The sequence below is a fragment of the Giraffa tippelskirchi genome, chromosome 11, assembly GCF_054371585.1.
Source record: "Giraffa tippelskirchi isolate mGirTip1 chromosome 11, T2T-mGirTip1v1.2.pri, whole genome shotgun sequence".
Lineage (NCBI taxonomy): Eukaryota > Metazoa > Chordata > Mammalia > Artiodactyla > Giraffidae > Giraffa > Giraffa tippelskirchi.
In genome coordinates, this window is record NC_137285.1 from 79584484 (window position 1) to 79601751 (window position 17268).

Here is a 17268-nt window from a genome sequence, read left to right on the forward strand (position 1 = left end):
AGATGGGAAAACCAGACCACTTTACATGTCTCCTGAGAAACCTGTATGTAGGTCAAGAAGCAATGGTTAGAACTGAACATGTAACAACAGACTGGTACAAAATTTGGGAAGGAGTACATCAAGGCTGTATATTGTCACCTTGCTTATTTAATTTATATGCAGAGTGTATCATGTGAAATGCTGGGCTGGATGAATTACAAACTGGAATCAAGATTACCAGGAGAAATATCAACAACCTCAGATATGCAGATGATACCAGCCTACTAGCATAAAATGAAGAGGAACTAAAGAGCCTCTGGATGAAAGTGAAAGAAGGTGAAAAAGCAAAAAACTAGTGCTGGCATCTGGTCCCATCACTTCATAGCAAGTAGATTGGTAAAAAGTAGAAACAGTGCACATTTTATTTTCTTGGGCTCCAAAATCACTGCAGATGTTAACTGCAGCCATGAAATGAAAAGACACTTGCTCCTTGAAAGAAAAGCTATCATAAACCTTGTCAGTGTATTAAAAAGCAGAGACATCACTTTGTCAACAGAGGTTCATATTGTCAAGGCTGTGGTTTTTCCAGTAGTTGTGTACGGCTGTGAGAGTTGGACCATAAAGAAGGCTAATTACCGAAGAATTGATGCTTTCAAATTGGGGTGTTGAGAAGACTCTCAAGAATCCCTTGGACAGCAAGGAGATCAAACCAGTTAATCCTAAAGGAAATCAACCCTGAATATTCACTGGAAGGACTGATGCTGAAGCTGAAGTTCCAATACTTTGGCCACCAGATGGGAAAAACTGGCTCGTTGGAAAAGACCTTGATGCTGAGAAAGATTGAGGGCAGGATGAGAATGGGGCGACAGAGAGAAAGAGATGATTGGATGGCATCAATAAATCAGTGGTCTTTGAGTTTGAGCAAAGAGGTGGTGAAGGACAGGGAAGCCTGGCATGCTGTAGTCCATGAGGTGCAAAGAGTCAGACACAGCTTAAGAACTGAGCAACAGTATATAAATCGGTCAATTTTTGTATGTTGAAATTGTATCCTGTAATTTTGCTTAATTTATTAATGCTTACATTTCTTGGTGGAGTGTATGGAATTTTCTACATAGAAAATCATGTCATCTGCAAACAAAGTCAATTTTCTTCTTCCTTTCTGAAATCTGAAATCTTTATTTGTTTTTCTTTCCTGATTCCTCTGGCTAGAATTTCTAGTACTATGTGAGTGTGGATTACCCTTATCCTAGCAGTGACATTAGAAGAAAAGCTCTTCAGCCTTTCATCATTGAGTATATTGTTTGCTGTGTGCTTGTCATATATCGCCTTTATTAGGTTGTGGTACTTTCCCTCAAGGCCCATTTCCTTGAGGATTTTTATCATGAATGTGTCTTAAATTTTCATATACTTTTTCTGTATCTATTGAGATAATCAGATGATTTTTATCTTACTATTAATGTTGAATCACATTGATTTGCATGTGTTGAACCATTCTTGCATCCCAGGAATGAATCATGGGATGTGATCTTTTAAATGTGCTGTTGAATTTAGTTTGCTAGTATTTTTTTGAGAATTTTTGCCGCTATCAGGGATGGTGGTCTGTGTTGCTTTATTACCACAGTAATGTTGGTTTCGTAAAATGTGTTTAGATACAGTACCTCCTCATTTTTTTTTTTAAGAGTGTGAAAAGAATTAACCTTGATTCTTAAATATTTTGTAAATTTTACCTATGAATCCATCTGTTTCTGGACTTTTCTTCATTGAGACTTTTGTTTTGATTACGGATTTAATCTTTGAGAAATTGAACTTACCCAGATTTTCCATTTTTTTCATGATTCAGAATTGGTAGGTTTATGTTTTCAGGAATTTATCCATTTCTTCTGAGTTGTCCAGTTTGTTGGTGTTTAGTTATTCGTAGTAATTTCTTATGATCCTTTGTATGTCTATGGTATCAGTTGTAATGACTCCTCTTTCACTTACAGTTTAAGTTCTCAATCTCTGTGTCTCTCCCTCTGTCTTTCCTGTCCTCCTGGGTTAGTCAAGACAACTGTTTGTCAATTTTATATATTTTCTCAAGAGCCAACTCTTAGCTTTGTCATCCTGTTTTTTTTGTTCATTTCTACTATAATCATTTATTATTCCCTTACTTCTAACTTTGGGCTTATTTTGTTCTTTTTCTAGTTCTTTAGACATAAAACTAGGTTGTTTATTTGAAGTCTTTTTACCCAGTATATGCGTCAGTTCAGATCAGTCACTCAGATATGTCCGACTCTTTGTGACCCCATGGAATGCAACAGGACAGGCCTCCCTGTCCATCACCAACTCCCGGAGCTTGCTCAAACTCACGTCCACCGAGTCGGTGATGCCATCCAACCATCTCGACCTCTGTCATCCCCTTCTCCTCCTTCCTTCCGTACCTTTGTTGGCAAAGTAATGTTTTTGCTTTTTGATATGTGTCTAGGTTTGTCATAGCTTTTCTTCTAAGAAGCAGGCCTCTTTTAATTTCATGGCTGCAGTCACCATCTGCAGTGGTTTTGGAGCCCAAGGAAATAAAATCTGTCACTGTTTCCACTATTACCCCATCTATTTGCCATGAAGAGATGGGACCGGATGCCATGATCTTAGTTTTCTGAATGTTGAGCTTTAAGCCAACTTTTTCACTTTCCTTTCACATTCATCAAGAGGCATCAAAAGATGCTTGCTCCTTGGAAGAAAAGATATGACCAACCTAGACAGCATGTTAAAAAGCAGAGATAGTACTCTGCTGACAAAGGTCCTTCTAGTCAAAGCTATGGTTTTTCCTGTAGTCATGTATAGATATGAGAGTTGGACTGTAAAGAAAGCTGAGTGCTGAAGAATTGATGCTTTGGAACTGTGGTGTTGGAGAAGACTCTTGAGAGTCCCTTGGTCTGCAAGGAGATCAAACCAATCAATTCTAAAGGAAATCAATCCTGAATATTCATTTGAAGGACTGATGCTGAAGCTGAAGCTCCAATACTTTGGCCACCTGATGTGAAGAACTGAATCATTGGAAAAGACCTGATGCTGGGAAAGATGGAAGGCAGGAGGAGAAGGGATGACAGAAGATGAGATGGTTGGATGATATCACCCACTCAATGGATATGAGTTTGAGTAAACTCCAGGTGATGAACAGGGAGGCCTGGAGTGCTGCAGTCCATGGGATCGCAAAAAGTTGGACACAACTGAGCATCTGAACTGAACTGAGAGGCGCTTTAATTCCTTGTTGCTTTCTGCCATAAGGGTGTTGTCATCTGCATATCTGAGGTTATTGATGTTATTGAGGTTATTAATAATGTAATTATTAATAGGTAAAGACTTCTGTTGCCATTGTGTTAATAGTGTTGACTTTCTTTTTTATCTCTCTTCTTTGTGACTTGATTTTTTTGTAGTAATATTCTTTAACTGACTTCCCTGATAGCTCAGTTGGTAAAGAATCCGCCTGCAATGCAGGAGACCTGGGTTCGATCCCTGGGTTGGGAAGATCCCCTGGAGAAGGAAACGACTATCCATTCCAGTATTCTGGCCTGGAGAATTCCATGGACTGTATAGTCTATGGGGTTGCAAAGAGCTGGACATAACTGAGCGACTTTCACTTCACATTCTTTGACTCTTCTGTCATAATCGTTAGTGTAACTAGATTTTTTCTTTTTGTTTACTATGAGACTTACATAAAATTTATGTTTTTAACTTATTGTTTTAATCTGACTCAGTTTCAATTGCATAGATAAACTTTATATTTTTACTTCTCCTTTTCCATTTTAAATTATTAATTTTTTAGTTTATATGTATTTTATATTGTGCATCTAATACATTATTTTAGTTATGGTTATCTATTAATATTTATTTAAAATTTTTGAATTATGTACCACCATTATAATATTAGAGAATCTGACTTCATGTATTTACCTGGTTAGTTTTACACTTACATTCATGTGTTTTTATCATCTTTTCATTCCTACTTGAACTCCCTTTATTATTTCTTTTAAGATAAATCTAGTGGTGATGAACTCACTCAGTTTTTGTATTTTCAGAAAAGTCTTTACCTTTCATTAATTTCTGAAAGATTATTTTGTTGGGTATAGTATTCTTGAAGACAGTGTTTTGTTTTCTTTCAGTATTTTGAATATATCACCCCATTCTCTCCAGGACTACAAAGTTTCTGTTGAGAAATCTGACCATAGTCTATTGGGAGTGGTCTGTTGTATATGATGTGTTGCTCCTCTGCTCCTTTTAAAATTCTTTCTTGTCTGACTTTTGACAGTGTAATTACAATGTGTCTCTATAGCTGTTTTGGAGTAGTCTCTTCGACGTCCTTTGGGCCTCATGGCTCTTGATGTCCAAATTTCTCCCCAGATTTGTACAGCCATTATTGCTTTAAAATATTTTCTGTTCTTTTTTCTTTGGGGATTCTCATAATGCAATTGTTATTCATTTGATGGTATCCTATGGTTCTCACAGACGATTTTACTCTTTCGCACTTTTTTTCTCCTCCAGCTGAATGATTTTAAATTCCCTGTTTTCTAGTTCATTGATTCTTTCTTCTGCTTGACCAAGTCTGATGTTAAAGCTCTCCATTGAATTCTTCAGATCAGTCATTGTGTTCTTCAACTCTAGAATTTTTTTTTAATGGCTTATTTCTTGGTTGAATTTCTTGCTTTGCTCATGCACTGTTTTCCTAATTTTGTTTAATGTCTGTAAAGAAGCTCACTAAACTTCTTTGAGGGGATTATTCCGAAATCTTTGTACACAGTTCAGAAATCTCCGTTTCTTTAGGGTGAGCTTGGAACTTCATTACTTTCCTTTGATGGTGCCTTGTTGGCTCAGCTTTCTGCTCCATTGCTGTTGTAAGCAGGGTGGTAGGTGGGGCTACACAGCTTCCTGAGTTTTCTGTTTAGTTTTTCTGATTGGGCAGGCATGGAAGCTGTATTCAGGCCAGGCTTTGAATTTGCTTTCCAACCTGGGGGCCATGTAACAGCATTCACAGCTGGTATGACTTGCTGGCTAAGGACCTTAGTCAGTCAAAACTACTCACTAAGTTCCTTGGTCAGACAGAATCACTGGCTTGGTGCTCTTCAAGTGTTGCTGAGCTGCTCTGTTTCCTGGGTGCTCTGGCCAGGTTTCCAGGTAAGTGGGGCTGGGGTTGCATTCACCAATAAAACTAGAAATTAGCTTCCTTACCTGGGCCAGCAACAGCAGCAAAGCAGGCATCAAAGCCAGCAAAGCATTGTTGGGGATCTTGCACCGTAGTCTTGAAAACACAAGCTAAACCACTATTTAAGAAACTAGCAAATAATTTCCATTAGCAATGTATGAATGGTCTAGTGTCTCTGAATCCTGTCAAGCTTTTGGTGTTATGACTGTTTTTAATAATATATTAGCAATTCTAATAGGTAATAATATTTCCACTGTGGTCTTAAGTTTACATTTTTTCATAGTGGAATATCTTGGAGGTATAGACATGTTGGTTCCAGACCTCTGTAATAAAACAAATATTGCAATAAAGCAAATTATATGTAGTTGTTGTTTTTCCCAATGCTTAAAAAAGTTATGTTTACTCTGTACTATATGTATTAATATCAATAGCACCAAGTTTAAAAATACTGTTGCTGCTGCTGCTAAGTCGCTTCAGTCGTGTCCGACTCTGTGCGACCCCATAGACGGCAGCCCACCAGGCTCCGCCGTCCCTAGGATTCTCCAGGCAAGAATACTGGAGTGGGTTGCCATTTCCTTCTCCAGTGCATGAAAGGGAAAAGTGAAAGCGAAGTCGCTCAGTCGTGTCCGACTCTTAGCGACCCCATGGACTGCAGCCTACCAGGCTCCTCCATCCATGGGATTTTCCAGGCAAGAGTACTGGAGTGGGGTGCCTTAATTTAAAATATCATTTCTAAAAAATGCTAACCATTATCTGACAGCACAGGGTTGCCACAAATTATCAAAACTGCAATATCTGTGAAGTTGAATAGAATGAATTATGCCTTTAATGACTAATGATATGAACATCTCTTTTAATGTGCTTATTTTCCATCTGTATGTTTTCATTGTCCAAATATTTCTTCATGCCCTTTGGTTATTTTTTAGTTGGATTGTTTGGGTTTTATCAACCCATTGAGTTTTGAGAGTTCTTTATGTGACTCTTTTATCAGATTTCATTTGCAAGTATTTTCTTAAAGTCCATAGCTTGTCTTTTCATCATCTTTACATCATCTTTCACAAAGGAAAAGATTTTCCTTTTGGTAAAATTCAGCCTATCAATTCTTTCCTCTATTTTATGGATTATACTTTATCTGTCATATCTGAGAACTCATATTCAGTTCAGTTCAGTCACTCAGTCGTATCTGACTCTTTGCGACCCCATGAATTGCAGCACGCCAGGCCTCCCTGTCCATCACCAACTCCCAGAGTCTACCCAAACCCATGTCCATCGAGTCGGCGATGCTATCCAACCATCTCATCCTCTGTCGTCCCCTTCTCCTCCCGCCCCCAATCCTACCCAGCATTAGGGTCTTTTCCAATGAGTCAACCCTTTGCATGAGGTGGCCAAAGTATTGGAGTCTCAGCTTCAACATAAGTCCTTCCAATGAACACCCAGGATTGATCTCCGTTAGGATGGATTGATTGGATCTCCTTGCAGTCCAAGGGACTCTCAAGAGTCTTCTCCAACACCACAGTTCAAAGCATCAATTCTTCGCACTCAGCTTTCTTCACCGTCCAACTCTCACATCGATACATGACCACTGGAAAAACCATAGCCTTGACTAGACGGACTTTTGTTGGCAAAGTAATGTCTCTGCTTTTAAATATGCTAACTAGGTTGGCCATAACCTTCCTTCCAAGGAGTAAGCGTCTTTTAATTTCATGGCTGCAATCACCATCAGCAGTGATTCTGGAGCCCCAAAAAATAAAGTCTGACACTGTTTCCACTGTTTCCCCATCTATTTCCCATGAAGTGATTGGACCAGATGCCATGATCTTAGTTTTCTGAACGTTGAGCTTTAAGCCAACTTTTTCACTCTCCTCTTTCACCTTCATCAAGAGGCTCTTTAGTTCTTCTTCACTTTCTGCCGTAAGGGTGGTGTTATCCGCATATCTGAGATTATTGATATTTCTCCTGGCAATCTTGATTCCAGCTTGTGTTTCTTCCAGCCCAGCGTTTCTCATGATGAACTCATATTGACTAACCCCTAGTCACAAAGATTTTCTCCTATAATTTCTTTCTTCTAAAAGTTTTGTAGTTTAAATTTTTTCCTTTAAATTTATGATGCATTTTGAGTTAATTTCTGTATGAAGGGTGATGATTAGATAAAGGTTCACTTCTTTTTTGCTTGTGGATATCCATTTGTTTTAATATCATTTGCTTGAGTACTATTCTTTGAATTACTTTTGAACTTTGGTAAAAAATGTGACTTTATTTGAGCGGGACTGTTTGTTAGTTATATATTCTGTTCCACTGATCTGTGTATTTAGTTTTCACCAGTATCATATAGTCTTGATTACTGTAGCTATATAAGTCTTAAAATTAGGTAGACTGATACTTCTCACATTATTTTAGGAATTTGTGTTAGCTATTCAGCTTTCCTTGTCATCCCATATATGTTTTGGGATAAAGTTATCTATATTTTAGAAAAACCTTTCTGAGATTTTGATAGGAATTGTATTAAACCAGTATAGTCAGTATGGGGAGAACTGACATACTTACTATGGTGATTTTTCTAACTCAAGAATGTGGCATATCTCACCATGTATTTCGGTTTTGTTGATTTTTTTGATTAGCATGTTGTAGTTGTCAGTATATGAATCCTTGTACATGTTTTGTTAGTTTTATACCTGTGAATTTCTCTTTCCCTCTCTCCCTTCTTTGATATTGTAAGTAGTATTATATATTAAATTTTGGTTTCCATGTATTCATGGCTATTTTAAAGAAAAACTGTTTTCATGTGTTATTATATCCTGTGGCATTGTTGAACTTATTTATTTGTGTGTGTGTGTGTGTGCTCAGTCATGTTTGCCTCTTTGCAGCCCCATGGACTGTAGCCCACCAGGCTCCTCTGTCCATAGTATTTCCCAGGCAAGAATACTGAAGTGGGTTGCCATTTCCTACTCCAGGAGATCTTCTCAACTCAGGGATTGAACCCGTGTCTCTTATGTCTCCTGCATTGGCAGGCAGGTCCTTTACCACTAGTGCCACCTCAGAAGCCTATATATATATATATAACGGTTCACTTCTTTTTTGCTTGTGGATATCCATTTGTTTTAATATCATTTGCTTGAGTACTATTCTTTCAATTACTTGTGAACTTTGGTAAAAAATCAGTTGACTTTACTTGAGTGGGACTGTTTGTTAGTTACATATTCTGTTCCACTGATCTGTGTATTTAGTCTTCACCAGTGTCATATAGTCTTGATGACTGTGTGTATATGTATATATGTGTGTGTATGTGTATTTACATATACAAATATGTATTTGTATTTATATATATATATACACACACACACATATATTTTATCAAATACTTTTTCACAGACAAGTTTAAGTCTATAAATAGTTTATTTCTTCCTTTCAAATATGTATGCTTTGTATGGTATTTTCTTGCTTTGGTGTGCTGGCTAGAACTTCCAATATTATGATGAAAGGCAATGGTAAGAGTGGATATCCTTGTCATTTTTTCTCATCTTAGAACATTCAGTTCCCTGTTGTTGTTCAGTTGCTAAGTCATGTCTGACTCTTTGTGACCTCATGGACTGTAGCACGCCAGGCTTCCCTTCCTTCACTATCTCCCAGACTTTGCTCGAACTCATGTCCATTGAGTCAGTGGTGCCATCCAGCTGTCTCATCCTCTGTCACCCCCTTCTCTTCCTGCCCTCAATCTTTCCCAGGATCAGAGTCCTTTCCAGTGAGTCTGCTTCACCTCAAGTGGCCAAAGTATTGGAGCTTCAGCATCCATCATTCCAGGGTTGTTCAGGGTTGATTTCCTTTAGGATTGACTGGTTTGACCTTCTGTCCAGCTCTCTTACCCTTTAGTATATAATGTAATTGATAAATTTTATTGTAGATGTTCTTTATCAATTTGAGGAAATTCTCTATTTCTTATTGGCTGAAGAGTTTTTCTCACTAATAGGTATTGGATTTTTAATGCTTGGACTGTGTTGATTTTCTTTCATAGCATCTTTCAAAGGTGGATTACATCTATTGATACTTGAATATTGAAATATTCTTACATCCCTGGATAAACCTACATGGTAGTAATATAAAGTTTCTTTTGTTTATTGCTGAACTTTTAAAAATAATTTTTACATCATATTTGTGAAGGTACTAATTTATAATTCAGGCTTTCTTTTTATAGTTTCTTTGGGATGCTACAGAAAAACTGACTTTATAAAATTAATTAAGAAGTATTCCCTCCTCTTTTATAGTATGGAAGAGATTGTATAGATGTAGTATCCATTCTTTAAACTTTTGGAAAACTTAATTTGTTTAATAGTAACATAGCTGTTCAAATTTTATATTTCATTTTGAGTGAGCTGTTCTAATGTGTGCTTTCTGAGGAATTAGTCCATTTCATCTGTACTATCAAATTGTTATGTGAACAGTTATTTGTATAAGGGAGTACTATTAATACAAATAACTGTTCACATAACACGGCCTGTAGTAATTCCCTTGCTTCATTCCTGATATTAATAATTTGTGCTTTTTTTCCTTCTTTCTACAGTCTTACTGTAGGTTGGTCTACTTTGTTGAACTTTTCAAAGAATAAGCTCTTTGTTTCATTGATTTTTCTCTGCATTTTAAAATTTTCGATTTCATAGATATTTACTCTTCATCATTTCATCTCTCTTGCATACACTGAGTTTATTTTGCTCTTCTTTTCCTAGTTTTCTAAGGTGTGAGCTTCGATTATTGGTTTGAGACCTTTATTTCATAACATAGGCATTTATTGAGATTAAATTTTCTCTCAACATTGTTAGCTACATCCCACACATTTAAATATGTTATATTTTTGTTCCAATTAAATGTATTTTTTAAAACAATTTCCCTTGAGACTTTCTCTTTGTCTCATGGATTGTTAGGAAGTGTGTTATTTCATTTCTAGGTGTGGGGGAGATTTTAGTGTTAACTGTCTTCTTAATTTTTAGTCTCGTTTCATTGTGGCCACATAACATAGTGTGTGTGTGACTTCAATTCTTTTAAATCATTGGAAGTTTCTTTTTGTGAGTCAGAATATGGTCACCCTAAATATATGTTTCATAGGCACTTAAAACTCATGTGTATTCTGTTGATTAGATTCTGTTGGTTGCTGGTGTTACCAAGTTCTTATGTACCATTGCTGATTTACTATTTTCTTGTTCTGTTAATTTTAGAGAGAAAGGTGTTCAGGTCTCCAGCATTATAGGTATAATAAATATTTTTGTCTGTTCTTTTCAGACCTATCCTTTTTTGCCTCACATTATTTCAGCTCTTTTGTTTGATATACACACTTTGGTTTACCCTGTCTTCTTGGTGGATTGACCTTATGTGATATTTCTCTCTGTCCCTGATACTTTTACTTGCTGGTCTACTCCATCTGATATTCATATAGCCCCACCTGTTTTCTCTTTAATTCATGCTTGTATAGTATATCTTTCTTTATTCTTTGACTTCTAGGCTACTTGTATCATTCTGTTTGAAGTGACTTATTTGTAAGAAGGATAAAATCGGGGTAATTTAAAATCTCTGCTGTTCTCTGCCTTAAATCAATATATATATATGATGTGTGTGTGTGTGTACCATTTACATTTAGTACAGTTATTGCTATTTTAGTACTTAAGTCTGCTTTTTGGTTGTTTGTTTTCTGTTTATTCTGTTTTTAATTTCCTTTTTTCCTGTCTTCCTGTGGGTTACTTGAACCGTTTTTAGGATTCCATCTTCCATTTTCATTCAGCTATAATGACTCTGGGTGTATCTCTTTGTATAGACTGTGTAGTGGTTGTTTTAAGTATTACATCACTTACATATTTTGTACATGCATTCAGTCCTCCAGATCTACAGGTTCTGCATCCACAGATTGAGAGGACTGACCATACTTTGCCAGCCATTTTTTATTTATTGAAGGATAATTGCTTTAAAGAATTTTGTTTTCTGTCAAACCTCAACATGAATCAGCGATAGGTACACATATATCCCCTCCCGTCAGAACCTCCCTCCCACCTCCCTCCCCATCCCACCCCTCTAGGTTGACACCCTAGGTTGAGCCCCTGTTTGAGTTTCCTGAGCCAGACAACAAATTCCTGTTGGCTATCTTTTTTTACATACAATGTAAGTTTCCATGTTACTCTTTCCATACATCTCACCCTCTCTGCCCCTCTCCCCATGTCTGTAAATCTGTTTTCTATGTTTGCCTCTCCATTGCTGCCCTGTAAATAAATTCTTTAATACCATTTTTCTAGATTCTGTATATGTGCGTTAGAATACGGTATTTATCTTTCTCTTTCTGACTTACTTCACTCTGTATAATAGGTTCTAAGTTCATCCACCTCATTAGGACTGACTCAAATGCATTCCTTTTTCTGGCTGAGTAATATTCCATTGTGTGTATGTACCACAACTTCTTTATCCATTCATCTGTCAATAGACATCCAGGTTGCTTCCATGTTCTATTGTAAATAGTGCTGCAGTGAACAATGGGATACATGTTTCTTTTTCAGTTTTGCTTTCCTCAGGGTATATCCCTAGGAGTGGGATTGTTGGGTCATATGGTGGTTTTACTCCTGATTGTTTAAGGAATCTGCGTACTGTCTTCGATAGTGGTTGTATCGGTTTGCATTCCCACCGACAGTGCAAGAGTGTTCCATTTTCTCCACACCCTCTCCAGCATTTATTGTTTGTAGACCTTTTGATGATGGCCATTCTGACCGGTGTGGGGTGATATCTCACTGTAGTTTTGATTTGCATTTCTCTAGTAATGAGTATGTGGAGCATCTTTTCATGTTTGTTAGCCATCTATATGTCTTCTTTGGAGAAAAGTCTTAGGTCTTTTCCCCACTTTTTGATTGGGTTGTTGGGTTGTTTGTTTTTCTGGTTTTGAGTTGTATGAGCTTGCTTGTTTATTTTGGAAATTTATCCTTTGTCAGTTGTTTCATTTGCTGTTATTTTCTCCATTCTCAGGGTTGTCTTTTCACCTTGCTTATAGTTTCCTTTGCTGTGCAAAAGCTTTTAAGTTTAATCAGGTCCCACTTGGTTACTTTGGTTTTTATTTCCATTACTCTAGGAGTTGGGTCATAGAGGATCTTGCTTTGATTTATGTCATCGAGTGTTCTCCCTATGTTTTCCTCTTAAGAGTTTTATAGCTTCTAGTCTTCCATTTAGGTCTTTAATCCATTTTGAGTGTATCTTTGTGTATGGTGTTAGGAAGTGCTCTGATTTCATTCTTTTACATGTAGCTGTCCAGTTTTCCCAGCACCGTTTATTGAAGAAGCTGTCTTTCCCCATTTTATATTCTTGCCTCCTTTGTCAAAAATAAGGTACCCGTAGGTGCATGGGTTTATTTCTGGGATTTCTATCTTCTTCCATTGGTCTATATTTCTGTTTTTGTGCCAGTGCCATACTGTCTTGATGACTGTAGCTTTCTAGTATAATCTGCAGTCAGGAAGATTGATTCCTCCAGCTCCATTCTTCTTTCTCAAAACTGCTTTGGCTATTTGGGGTCTTTTGTGTTTCCATATGAATTGTAAATTTTTGTTGTAGTTTTGTGAAAAATGCCATTGGTAATTTGATAGGGATCACACTGAATCTGTAGATTGCCTTTGGTAGTATAGACATTTTCACAGCATTGATTCTTTCTACCCAGCAACATGGAATATGATGCATCTGTGGAGTTTGGTGTTAGATGGGGTGGAGTGTCTTGGAAGCAACCCTCTTTGGTTACAAAGGGACCAATGTATATAATATATATGTGTGCATGCTTCTCTGGTGGCTCAGTAGTCAAGAATCTGCCTGCCATGCAGGAGACAACAGGTTCAATCGCTGGGTTGTGATGTTCCGCTGGAGAAGGAGATGGCAACCCACTCCAGTATTCTTGCCTGGGAAATCCCATGGACAGAGGAGACTGGCAGGATACAGTCCATGGGGTCGCAGAACAATCAGAAAGAACTGAGCATCTAAACAACAACAATGTAATATATACTTTGTAATTGTTCATTGAAGCTTTTCCAAGATCAGTTCAGTCGCTCAGTCATGTCCGACTCTTTGTAACACCATGCTGCAGTACAGAAGGCATCTTGTCCATCCGCAACTCCCGGAGATTGCTCAAACTCATGTCCATTGAGTCGGTGATGCCATCCAACCATCTCGTCCTATGTCATCCCCTTCTCCTCCTGCCTTCAGTCTTTCCCAGCATCAGGGTCTTTTCCACTGAGTCAGTTCTTCACATCAGGTGGCCAAAGTCTGGAGCTTCCGCTTCAGCATCAGTCCTTCCAGTGAGTACTCACGATTGATTTCCTTTAGGATTAACTGGTTTGATCTCCTTGCAGTCCAAGGGACTCTCAAGAATCTTCTCCAACACCACAGTTCAAAAGCATCAATTCTTTGGTGCTCAACCTTCTTTATGGTCCAACTCTCACATCCATACATGACTACTGGAAAAACCATAACTTTGACAAATGGTACTGACTAAATGTTAGATCTTATTATCATCATATATGTCTTTCTTTATCAGAATGACCTTAAGTTGTCACGGTAACTTTTGACCAGTACATTTATATTTGGATCTTTTGAGCAGTAAAATACTTTGTGAGCTTTCATTTGATATTAAAATCCAGGGTCAAAATAGTATTGAAAATATGATGGACTTTGAGTGAAGCAAGCATAGTTCTGTTAGTTTTCTGTCTAAATCTTATTGTTTAATCTTGGCTTCAATTTCCCATTTTGGAAAAATAATTGTTAATCTTAAAGGATTATGAATATTGAATAAAATAGCTCTATAAATTGCTAATTATAAATTCTAATACTATCAGGTCTGTTATATCACAAACTATGAAATTTGAGTCTCTAATCGTTCATTTATTTATTAATGTTTACATGTTAACAGAAATGGGAGTTTTACAAGATAGTATTTTTCTCCAGTTTATTGCTTTAAAGGTCCAAAAAGATCTGCATTGATAGGGATGTAAGTTCTTAATTCCCCTCATGGATCACAGCCTTGTTGTGGTGAAGGGGTTAGCTTAACTCGGTGAAGATATGAGCCAGGCCGTGCAGGGAAGATGTATGGGTCGGCCATAGTGAATAGTTCTGATAAAACGTGGTCCAGTGGAGGAGGGAATGGCACACCACTCCAGTGTTCTTGATGTGAGAACCCCATGAACAATATGAAAAGGCAAAAAGATAGGACACCAAAGGATGAGTCTCCCAGGTTAGAAGGTGTCCAGTAGGCCACTGGGGAAGAGCACAGGGTAATTACTAATAGCTCCAGAAAGAATGCAGTGGCTGGGGCCGAGAGGAAATGGCAGTCATTGCAGACGTCTCTGGTGGTGACAGTAAGTCCAATGAACAGTATATTGCTTAGGAAAATGGAATGTTAGGGCCATCAGTCAAGGTAAATTGGACATGGTCAAGTCAAAAACAGAGTCTAAAATGCAGTTCAGTTCACTCGGTCAGTCTTCTCTGACTCTTTGCAACCCCATGAATCACAGCACGCCAGGCCTCCCTGTCCATCACCAACGCCTGGAGTTTACCCAAACCCATGTCCATTGAGTCGGTGATGCCATCCAGCCTTCTCATACTCTTGTTGTCCCCTTCTCCTCCTGTCCCCAATCTTTCCCAGCATCAGGGTCTTTTCCAATGAGTCAGCTCTTCGCATCAGATGGACAAAGTATTGGAGTTTCAGCTTCAACATCAGTCCTTCCAATGAACACCCAGGACTGATCTCCTTTAGGGTGGACTGGTTGGATCTCCTTGCAGTCCAAGGGACTCTCAAGAGTCTTCTCCAACACCACAGTTCAAAAGCATCAATTCTTCAGCGCTCAACTTTCTTCACTGTCCAACTCTCACATCCATACATGACCGCTGGAAGAACCATAGCCATGACTAGATGGACCTTTGTTGGCAAAGTAATGTCTGCTTTTTAATATGCCAGCTAGGTTGGTCACAGTTTTCCTTCCAAGGAGTAAGCATCTTTTAATTTCATGGTGGCAGTCACCATCTGCAGTGATTTTGGAGCCCAGAAAAATAAAGTCTGACACTGTTTCCACTGTTTCCCCATCTATTTGCCATGAAGTGATGGGACCAGATGCCATGATCTTAGTTTTCTGAATGTTGAGCTTTAAGCCAACTTTTTCACTTTCCTCTCTCACTTTCATCATGAGGCTTTTTAGTTCCTCTTCACTTTCTGCCATAAGGGTGGAGTCATCTGCATATCTGAGGTTATTGATATTTCTCCCGGCATTCTTGATTCCAGCTTGTGCTTCTTCCAGCCCAGCGTTTCTCATGATGTACTCAGCATGTAAGTTAAATAAGCAGAGTGACAATATACAGCCTTGACGTACTTCTTTTCCTATTTGGAACCAGTCTGTTGTTCCATGTCCAGTTCTAACTGTTGCTTCCTGACCTGCATACAGGTTTCTCAAGAGACAGGCAGGTGGTCTGGCATTCCCATCTCTTTCAGAATTTTCCACAGTTTATTGTGATCCACACAGTCAAAGGCTTTGGCATAGTCAATAAAGCAGAAATAGATGTTTTTCTGGAACTCTCTTGCTTTTTTGATGATCCAGCGGATGTTGGCAATTTGATCTCTGGTTCCTCTGCCTTTTCTAAAACCAGCTTGAACATCTTGAAGTTCACTGTTCACGTATTGCTGAAGCCTGGCTTGGAGAATTTTGAGCATTACTTTACTAGCATGTGAGATGAGTGCAATTGTGCGGTAGTTTGAGCATTCTTTGGCATTGCCTTTCTTTGGGACTGGAATGAAAACTGACCTTTTCCAGTCCTGTGGCCACTGCTGAGTTTCCCAAATTTGCTGGCATATCGAGTGCAGCACTTTCACAGCATCATCCTTCAGGATTTGAAATAACTCAACTGGAATTGCATCACCTCCACTAGCTTTGTTTGTAGTGATGCTTTCTAAGGCCCATTTGACTTCACATTCCAGGATGTCTGGTTCTAGCTGAGTGATCACACCATCGTGATAATCTGGTTCATAAAGATCTTTTTTGTACAGTTTTTCTGTGTATTCTTGCCACCTCTTCTTAACATCTGCTTCTGTTAGATCTATACCATTTCTGTCCTTTATTGAGCCCATCTTTGCATGAAATGTTCCCTAATGGTATCTCTAATTTTCTTGAAGAGATCTCTAAAATGCAGTACTTGGGTGCAATCTCAAAAACAATGGGATGATTTCGGTTTGTTTCCAAGGGAGACCAATATTTCAGCAATCCAAATCTGTGCCCCAGCCACTAATGCTGAAGAGCTGAAGTTGACCAGTTCTTAGAAGACCTACAAGACTTTCTAGAACTCACACCAAAAAAAAGATGTCATTCTCATCACTGGAGATTGGAATGCAAAAGTAGGAAGTCAAGAGATACCTGAAATAACAGGCAAGTTTGGCCTTGGAGTGCAAAATGAAGCAGCTGACAGTTTTGTTATGACATACTCATAGCAAACACTCTCTTCCAACAACACAAGAGATGATTCTACCCATGGACATCACCAAATGGTCAGTAACTAAGGCAGATTGATTATATTCTTTGCAGCCGAACGTGGAGAAGCTCTATACATACAGCAAAAACAAGATATGGCGCTAACTGTGGCTAGATCATGAGCTCCTTACTGCAAAATGCAGGCTTAAATAGAAGAAAGTAGGAAAAGCTACTAGCCCACTTAGGTGTGACCTAAATCAAATCTCTGATGATTATATGGTGGAGGTGACAAATAGATTCAAGGGATTAGATCTGGTAGGTAGAGTACCTGAAGAACTATGGACAGAAGTTCATAGCCCTGTATAGGAGGCAGAGACTAAAACCATCCCCGAGGAAAAGAAATGCAAGAAGGCAAAGTGGTTGCCTGAGGAGGCTATACAAAAAGAGAAGCAAAAGGCAAAGGAGAAAAGGAAAGATACACCTGAGTGCAGAGTTCCTGAAAATAGCAAGGAGTGTTTAGAAGGCCTTCCTAAATAAACAGTGCAAAGAAATAGAGGAAAACAATCGAATGGAAAAGAGATCTCGTCAAGAAAATTGCAGATATCAAGGGGACATTTCATATAAGGGATGGGTACAATAAAGGATAAAAACGGTAAGGACATAACA

General features: G+C 38.3%; 1 protein-coding gene across 23 annotated transcripts in view; it reads left to right on the plus strand.

The window, feature by feature from the left end:
* The window catches only part of KBTBD3 (kelch repeat and BTB domain containing 3), a 69983-nt gene that overhangs the window by 29039 nt on the left and 23676 nt on the right, over window positions 1-17268 (plus strand). For 2 of the 23 annotated variants that reach the window (XM_081543873.1, XM_081543874.1), the window contains exon 1: window positions 8768-11290. The exons of 17 other annotated variants lie outside the window; for them this stretch is intronic. The gene's annotated coding sequence lies outside the window, so the exon portion shown is untranslated. Of the gene's footprint in view, window positions 1-5052; window positions 5129-8721; window positions 11291-13177; window positions 13450-17268 lie in introns of those variants that run through there. 4 more of the 23 variants (XM_081543889.1, XM_081543893.1, XM_081543878.1 and 1 more) reach the window with 4 other exon arrangements.